At 44.0% G+C, this 9,331-nt stretch overlaps 1 long non-coding RNA gene across 1 annotated transcript; it reads left to right on the top strand.

The window, feature by feature from the left end:
* The first annotated feature begins 2,180 nt into the window (after window positions 1-2,180).
* Window positions 2,181-7,202, top strand: LOC144689159 (uncharacterized). The gene is made up of 3 exons (XR_013578578.1): window positions 2,181-2,253; window positions 4,193-4,292; window positions 6,853-7,202. It is a non-coding gene; the product is annotated as an uncharacterized LOC144689159 (long non-coding RNA).
* Window positions 7,203-9,331: the final 2,129 nt, after the last annotated feature.

Consider the following 9,331-nt stretch of genomic DNA (forward strand, 5'->3'; position numbering starts at 1 on the left):
TGCACTCACTATTGGGTCTTGAGCTGAATTTACAAGAGGCCAACAAGCTGCAGGCATCTGCTGGGCATCCCCAGTCAACTTGCCGGCAAAGAGGATTTCAATTTCTGGCCACTGAGTCACAGGCAGCAACCCTCAAGTAGGTCCTGAGAGAGGAAAGGGGAAGTGGTCAAGTAAAGCAAATGGGAGAGTGGGTGAAGTGATCTTGCGGGAAAGAGTAGGTGACTGAGCAAGGAGGCTAAGTGTTTGGGAGGGTGGGGGCTGGTCAGGAGCACTGGACTTCAGCACTGCAGTGGTGGTGACACAATAATTTTTAAGAAATTGATATACATCATAAAACCGCTGAGTTTGTTTTCATTATTGTAATGTTTGGAACATGTAACAAAAATGGTTCAACTAAAAGCACAATTAAGTTACAAGAACTTCTGCCAGTTTACATAATTTATAAACCCCAAAATAATTACTTTTTTTCTTCTAATATGACCTGTTCGTTATCAAGTCAAATGAAATAGAATCATGTCGGTTTAAGCATTTAAAATTGAAAATGTAATCTGTATGCAACAATTTGACATTTTATTTTGTTGCTAAGTCATGGGAATTGCTATTTATGATTTTCTGTTATGATATGTACAAGGTTTCCTGCCAATATATTGCATTGATGATAATATATTCATAAATTAAATGAATTTGCCGTTATTTCCTTTCAAGAAGTGCTATGAAAATAGATGGGCTATAATTAAATTTCAAATAGTGGTAAGAATTCTATTATGGAAACAATTTAAGTGCTTCATTTAAGAAAACGCTGAATCAAAATCTATTTCCTTTTTATTTTAATTTACAAATGTTGCCTACTGTGCCCAGTTATCCATTGACCCGTTCATGGTTGTTGAGGTGACAGTGTTAATTGACTGACCAAAATGCAAATCTGGACTATATTGGTCCGGAAAATTTCCTCCTTTGTCATTTCCTCCCAAGTCAGATCAGTGCTCAACCATTTTTGAGACATATTTCAGAATTAGTACACTACTCCTTTTTGACTAAGCTTTACTACGAAGTGGTTTGACATGGAACAGTACGTTAAGAGATGAAAGTGAAAAAGATCAAAGGGGCATCTTTTAAGAATTTTCCCCAACTCCATCTGAAATTGTCTCTTTCCTACTTCATCTTTAGTTCTTTTGTGCATCGGTGACTGCTTAGTCTAAGTCTGGTCTACAATATCGTTTTGCACAGATCGACACCCTTAGTATAATTTATACATAATGCTTAGATTCAATTCCACAACAATCTAATTTATTTATTAATGTCATATATGGGGAAGATTCCTCTAACCGAAGCTGATAACTGCTTCCACATGGAAATAAAAATATATCAGTTAAAAAGGTAAATCCAATTACAGGAGGTGCCATCAGTTGAAGCGAAGAGAGACAATGGTAGATAAAGGAGGGCCAAGAGTGAACCGAGGATAGAGCGAGAAAGAGGAGCGTCGGAGCTGGGAGCCGGAGCTTCAAAATCACCAAAAAAAATCAAGGGGCTGAATTTCGCTGTCGGTGAGCAGGGGGCGGGGCCCACTCGCTGACGCGAAAATAACGTGGGATGACATCGGGGGGAACTCCCGACATCATCCCGTCCCATTTAAATTTTCAGGAAGGCGGGGGCGCAGCAAAATCACCAATTGAGGCCATTGACAGGATAATTAAAACAATTAAAGGACTTGCCCGTCCAATCTTAAGGTTGGCAGGCAGGCCAGGAGCCTCGGCAGGCTTCTGTAAAAATATGAAGCCTTATCCACCGGCGGGATGAAGTTTCATGTAGGGTTTAAAAAAGTTTAATAAAGTTTTAGTGAAATGTATTAACATGTCCCATCTCGTGTGACATTGTCACATGAGGGGAACATGTTAAGGATTTTTTTTCTCTAGTTTTAATGTTTATACAGCTGTCAGCGATCTTCCTGAGGCAGCACCTAGCCTCAGGGAGATATGCGCTCTTCCGTGAGCATGTGCGAAAGAGCGCACTCTCGCATTTGAGGAATCCCGCCCGCCCCCGCCCGCACAGGAAGCGCATAGCACTTCCTGCCGGCCGTTACGCTGGGCGGGCCTTAATTGGCCCGCCCACTTAAAATGGCGGTGCGACCCACTTCTCTGGCGGGCATCGGCTCCCTGCCCACCGGACAATGGGTCGGGCCCGCTCGCCCGACAGGCAGAAAATTCTGCCCAAGGAGTGAGTGATGTTTCAGGACATAAGGTGACTGAATAGTTGGTGAGTAGTGACACTTTATTTTTACTCTTTAAGTTAGGGAGTGGTGTCAATTTCAGAACAAAACAACTGCAACTTTTATTACTTTATTGAATTAATAAACCTAGTAAAACTAAGGATCAATGCTGGGGCCTTAGCCATTTATTATCTATATTAATGACTTAGACAAAGAGACAGAGGGTAGTGTATCCAAGTTTGCTAATGATACAAAGCTAGGTGGAATGCAAGCTGTGAGGAGGACAATAAAAGGCTACAAAGGGATATAGGTTGAAATTTTATATGGAGGTAGTTGTTCCACCCCACCAACTGAAAAGGCTGAGCTAGCCTCCACTTAACCAGGTCACCTTGCAGCGATTTCATGGCCATCTGGCTGTTAATTGGCTCAGGATGCCCCTACTTTTGAGAGCTTCTGGCCATTAGATAGGCCACACCTGGGTCTATAGGCAGTCCCCAATGATGATCATCGATAGAGCTGCTTGAGAAGTTAACTTGGGTCTTCTGCTAGGGCTTATCTGGTAGGCTCCAGCGAAGTGGGTGGAGGACCAGGTTCAGGAGGGCAGGGAGAAAGAACAAGTGGTGATGGGGGTGTACCATTTTTGGGGGGATTCTGTTGGGCACATGGGGCCCTATTTAGTTCACAAAAAGACCACCAGGCTTCATCCAGGTGGACTTGCCACATTCTGTTGGCACCTCCCCACCCTGACAAATGCCAGCGGCCGGCAGCTGGAAAAAGCCCATAATTGGCTATTAATTGATCACCTAAGGTCCTCAATTGGCCTAAAGGTGGCCTGACCACTATCAAAATATCAGCAGAGATAGGTAAGTGGCGGGCATGGTGCCGCTACCATGACACCTAGTTTTATGGCCCTTCCCCTTCCTGCCAGCCCACTCTGGCGGTTGTGGGGGCAGGGGAGCTGTGAATTTCCACCCATAGATCGGTCAAGTAAGTGGGATACAAGGTGGCAGATGCAGAATTATGTGGGAAATTTGAGGTTATTCATTTTGGTTGTAAGAATAGAAAAGCAGAATATTTTTTAAAAGACATGAAACTTCTAAATGTTGATGTTCAGGGAGACTTGGGTGTGCTTGTACAAGGAACACAGTTAGTTAGCATGCAGGTACAACAAGCTATTAGAAAGGCAAATGGCATGTTGCCCTTTGTTGCAAGGGGATTGAAGCACAAGAATAAGGAAGTCTTGAGACCTGTTATGACCGGGATGGGAGGAGTGCATGATTCTGCCCCACTACTCCGCAGGCCATACCATTAAGTTAAATATTTAATTTTCTGACCAAAATGGCCAATTTTGTACCTAAACCTCTAGTACCCACAAGAAGAAAGACTCTGACCAGGCTTCTTTCAAAAACTCAGACTAGTTACACTCAGATGAGCGTTCTCTGGCTGCAGGTTGATAGCCACTCACAATTTTAGGTAAGGTGGAGAGAGGGAGCCAGTCAAGGTAGTCTTCTTTCCTCAGCTTGTTCTCTAACAAAACTGCCTTCAAAACAAACAGGTTCACAACTTAAGTTTTTACCCTCTCTCCCATGTGATTGCCTTTTTGTCTCCCAGCTTTTCATTAAGTAAAGTGGTTTGCAGTTCAAACAAACAACTCCTTCTCAAGTACCATATTGGTCAGATGATTTCTTGTAAGGGACCTGCTGTTTACAGTTCCAAGGTGAACTTATGACCTTTAAAAAAAATCCCAGGTTGGCATCCATATCATGCCATGTCCTTCCAATTTCTAAGAGAAAACTTCAGTCTTGAGAGATATGATTCTAACAGACCACACCTGGAATACTTTGTGCAGTTTTGGTCGCCATATCCAAGGAAGGATATACTTGCATTAGGTGTGGTACAGTGAAAGTCCTTAGGTCTGGTTTCTGGGGTATGAGAGGGTTGTCCTGAAGGGCTGTGAAAATTGAGCCTATACTCTTTGCAATTTAGAAGAATGAGCAATGATTTAAATGAGACATACAGTACAGGAGATACATCAAGTGAGGGTGACACAATTTGGTTCTGAAGACGACCATCAATAAAAGCACAGGTACAAACCACACCAAGGAAAGCATCAATTTGCCTCATGCAGTCAATTTGTAACCCGTTCCAAATGATGATGATATTTACTAGCATCAGGAGTTAGGTAATTGGAACATGGGGTTTTCTCATCGGCAAGTGGGGGGGCGGGGCCCGCTCGCCGAAGCATAAAATGACATGCGGTGACGTTGGGCGGAACTCCCGACGTCACCGCGCCCCATTTAAATTTTCAGGTAGGCCGGGGCTCAGCAAAATCAGCTGTGCACCCGCCGACCTGTCAATGGCCAATTGAGGCCATTGACAGAGTCATTGAAGTAATTAATGGACTCGCCTGTCCAACCTTAAGGTTGGCGGGCTGGCCAGGAGCCCTGGCGGGCTTCAGAAAAAGCATACACGGGCGGGATGAGGTTTCATGTAGGTTTTAAAAAAATAATTAAAGTTTTTTAAAAAGTTATGGACATGTCCCAACTCATGTGACAGTGTCACATGAGGGGACATGGCAGGGATTTTTTTCCCCCCTATTTTTAATATTTTTAATGTACAGCCGATCTCCCTGAGGTAGCACTCAGCCACATGCGTGGAAAAGCGCACTCTCAGGTTTAGGGATTCCCCCCCTCCCCACCCACACAGGGAGCGCACAGCGCTTCCATGCGGACGTCATGCTGAGTGAGCCTTAATTGGCCCGCCCACGTAAAATGGCGGCATGCCACCAATTGGGGACACCGATCGGAGGCGCGCCTGTGCACGCCCGCATTTCAACTTCACCCCCGACAGGGGAAAAATCCCGCCCATGCTTCTCATTGTTACAAAAGTATCTTGTGTGGACATTAACGATAGCAGAAACCTAATATTCCTTCCACACTGTCTGGAAAACACCGTTTCAAACATTGGGCATTACCACTGTCCATTTGCACGAAGGGGCTTGCCTGTTATATCTTGCAGGGGGAAGTGCTGGATGTGGAATCAGCATTAGCTGCATAAATTTCTATGCCAAAGCTCCTCTGCTATTTTCTTAGTGCGGCTAGTACTCATGGATGCAAAGGTTAGCTCTGGCTTCCAACAACCATTCCCATCTCCCTATTGATTTTAATGGCCACACAATATGATTGATGAGTGCCCTGAGCCTTTTTGATGATCATTTATTTTCTCCCATTGGGGGAAGTGGTGGTGTACGAGTGGTTAATGTCACTGGACTAGTATTCCAGAGGCTCAGATTAATGGACAGGATTTTCCAGCTCCACCCGCCACCAGAATCTTCTGGTCCCACTGAAAGTCAATGGACTTTAGGCTAGGCCGCTGAATCTTCCACAGCAGGTCCAGCCGCAATGGGGACTGGAAAATCCCAGCCTATGCTCAGGGTACATGGGTTCAAATCCTGCCATGGCAACTGGTGGAATTTAATTGTGATTACTAAATCTAGGGCTGAATTTTGCCGTCGGTGAGCAGGGGGTGGGGCCTGCTCACCGAATTCACAAGATGACACGGGATGACGTCAGGAGGAGCCCCCGATGTCATCCCGCCCCATTTAAATTTTCAGGAAGGCGGGGCCACAGCGAAATCAGCTGCACGCCTGCCAACCTGTCAATGGCCAATTGAGGCCATTGACAGGATCATTAAAACAATCAAAGGATCTGCCCGTCCAACCTTCAGGCTGGCGGGCAGGCCAGGAGCCCCGGCGGGCTTCTGAAAAAATATGAAACCTCATCCATCGGCGGGATGAGGTTTCATGTAGGGTTTAAAAATCTTTAATAAAGTTTTAGTGAAATTTATTAACATGTCCCATCTCGTGTGGCATTGTCACATGAGGGGGACATGTCAAGGATTTTTTAATTTTTCTATTTTTAATCTTTGTACAACTTTCAGTGCTCTCCCTGAGGCCGCACTTAGCCTCAGGGAGATATGCGTTCTTTCATGCGCATGCGCGAAAGAGCGCACTCTCGCATTTGGAGAATCCCTCCCGCCCCCGCCCGCACAGGAAGAGCATAGCACTTCCTGTCGGCCGTCACCACGGTCCGGCCTTAATTGGCCCGCCCACTTAAAATGGCGGTGGGGCCTGTTTCTCCGGCGGGGATCGGCTCCCCGCCCGCCGGAGATTGGGTCGGGCCCGCCCGCCCGGTAGACAGAAAGTTCTGCCCCTAGTCTCAGTAATGGTGACCATGAAACTATCATTAGTTGTTGTAAAACCCATCTGGTTCACTAATGTCCTTCATGGAATGAAATCTGCTGCGCTTACCTTGCCTGGCCTACATGTGACTCCTGACCCACAGCAATGTGATTGACTCTTAACTGCCCTCTGGAATGGCCGATCTCAGTTCAAGGGCTATTAGGGATTGTTAACAAATGCAGGCCTTGCCAGCGATGCCCACATCCCATGAAAGAATAAAGGAGAAATTGGTGGTGGACAGATTGCCATTTGCGAGGGGGGTGGGGCGGGTGGGGGGCAGGAAATACAAATCTAATGACTACATCTCTTAAAGGAGAGGTGTATTTTCAGCGATGCTTTAACACTGATTATAATGTTGACTGCCAAATCTCCCTGTTTTGCTGATGCTGTTCTGTGGATACTACAGGAGAAAGTGAGGGTCAGGAAGGAAGTTCTGTATCGTTTTGGTGTCAAACAAATTAGCAGGCATGGAGAGAGGCTGCAGAGCATGTCAATGCTTGAAGACCTGGTTGCAACATAGGATGACATTCAATGGTATTTTTTGAGAAACTAACGGCCTGCAGTATGGTGTGCAGGAAACATGCACAAATTCCTGGATGGTCATGTACTGCTTGCTATGTAGGAAGAGAAAAAATCTAATTGGTTAGATTGCTGGCATTAATTGAAAGCCATTTTGCTGGCATTCTTTGTTTGTCTTTTTCTATTTCTCAATTGACATGTCCAGAACGTTCAGAAACTGAAATGGAATTCCCTTGCTCAGCCAGTTATGTGGCCTCATTTTAGCAGCAGAAATCACAGGCCTGATTTCCCTCATCAAACTGTGAGGTTCAATGCCCCATGTGGGGCTTTAGAAAATCTACTATTTAATGTAATTTGTCTAGAGGCATAGAGTTTTTTATAATGCAGCATTGGTATTCTAGACCTTGCCTTGCCACATTTGCATTTTTTGAGCTGTGAGATTTAAATGTCATAATTATGTAAATTAGTCATATAACCAAATAAAAGGATTGCCTTGGGACCGGCAATAACACAAAGGCTAAATGCCGTAGCAGTCATTCCACAAGCTTTGAATCCACAAGAATGAAGAAGTGAGAAAAATGTGCAGTGTCAGCTGGCTGAATTGATGAAATAAAAGGCCAAATTATTGCAGAGTCATGTGGCATCTCCAAATCTATCAAAATCAGGACAGGTATCCAAGGACACTTTACTTGACCTAAAGTAAAGAAAGATGTCAAAGCTGTTTAAGGTAAAATGACGTTCTGCTACAAGCTGTCATTTCTCAGTTTGCCCATGAATAGGTTGTGGGTATGCTGAGCCAGTATTTGATTTTTTTTTTGTTACTGTCAGTCAGCAGGCAGCCTTTTTTATTTGGTTATATGACCAATTTCCATAATTATGTTGCAGGAAGATCAAATGCAGATCCACTGACTCAGGAATATCAGATATATAATCACTGCTACTTCTGCTCCTCACCTCGGAACACAATGAAAGAACCTGAGAGAAACCTCTAGTCTGTCGCCAAATAAAGTGCAGAAAATGCTGAAAACGTACAGTAGGCTGACTAGCATCTGAGGCAAAACAATAGGTAAAGCTTTTGATGTGCTCTTCATTAGAACTGTGCCCTGTTTCCTGTAGCCCTTCAACAGGTTGACACCACACAATGGAGGTCATCTCCACTTCTGTCAAACTGGAAGGATTGGCCCAGCCTCTGTTTATATATCCTGGGAAAACTGGGTGGGTATTGAACACTGCTTCTGTCACTGCTGAAAGTCAACATTATCCTCAGTGTCGACAGGTTCTACTGGTTACAAGGGGAAACAAATTGCTCGGGAAAATGTTCTGAAATTTTCCTTGCATAATGTAGAAGCAGGATATGCAATCTGGAACTTTCTTTTTCAATAGTGCAAGAACCAGTAAATCATTCATAAGTGTAGGCTCAGAGAATTTGGCACTCAAGAAATAAGTAAGGCTTTTAATTATAGCTTCTTTCACCTTCCAAAAAAATACCATGATGAAATAAAAATACGGACGCTGATATCTGTAAGTTTATATTTCCATGCCATGTATCATCTAAACTGTAAGCCAAAAATTGGTAAGCTTTTTTTTGATTAGCTGGGTATCTGACACATACATTGCCATGCTCAAGCATTTCAAAACCAAGCTACAGTGCAGAGTTTCTGTTTGCCTATTAGGGAGTTCACACTCTCTCCCCATTAGGAGACAATCAATTTATCTTAGTCCATAGAGCTTAGGCACAGATTGGCAGAAAAAAGATTTAGAAACTACAAGTGTATGAAGTGTAAAGCTAGAACTTTAAATAAAATCTTGCAGCTCACTAATATAAAACACTGGTAAGCTTCCTGTTACTTTCTGCCCTATGAGTTAGGACTTCGATTTTCAGAGTTATTTATAACTGCGTGGAAAGATTCCCAACCCCTAATGACATGACACATCTTCCAGGTCCCATTAATGAGCCAAAATAGCTGGTCAGTCAGCAACAATGCCCTGGAGAATTCCAAACACATTACCAATATTGGCACATAGGGTGGACTCATTCTGAACTTCCGTCACCAGGTGTGGCATTTTGAAGATAGGGGCAATTTTCACATAACTCTCGGCTGAGAAACACATGGGATTAGGTAGAATGTTGGTTGTAACCACCCCCAGCCAATAATACTCTGCATTGTCTTCAATCGAGAGCAAAATCAGTCAGGTGTAAAAGCAGTGTTACACCCAATCATGTCATTTTCCTGGTGAGTGGGCTAGACTAAGATTTACCCACCCAGATCCTTTTTTACCTTATCAGGAGGATTAGCAAGTGTGAAACATATAGCTGCAACTAGGGAAGTCATGATTGTAGAGTAAAGGGTTAACTCTAACACTAT

The sequence above is a fragment of the Cetorhinus maximus genome, chromosome 13, assembly GCF_964194155.1.
Source record: "Cetorhinus maximus chromosome 13, sCetMax3.hap1.1, whole genome shotgun sequence".
In the NCBI taxonomy this organism is placed as follows: domain Eukaryota; kingdom Metazoa; phylum Chordata; class Chondrichthyes; order Lamniformes; family Cetorhinidae; genus Cetorhinus; species Cetorhinus maximus.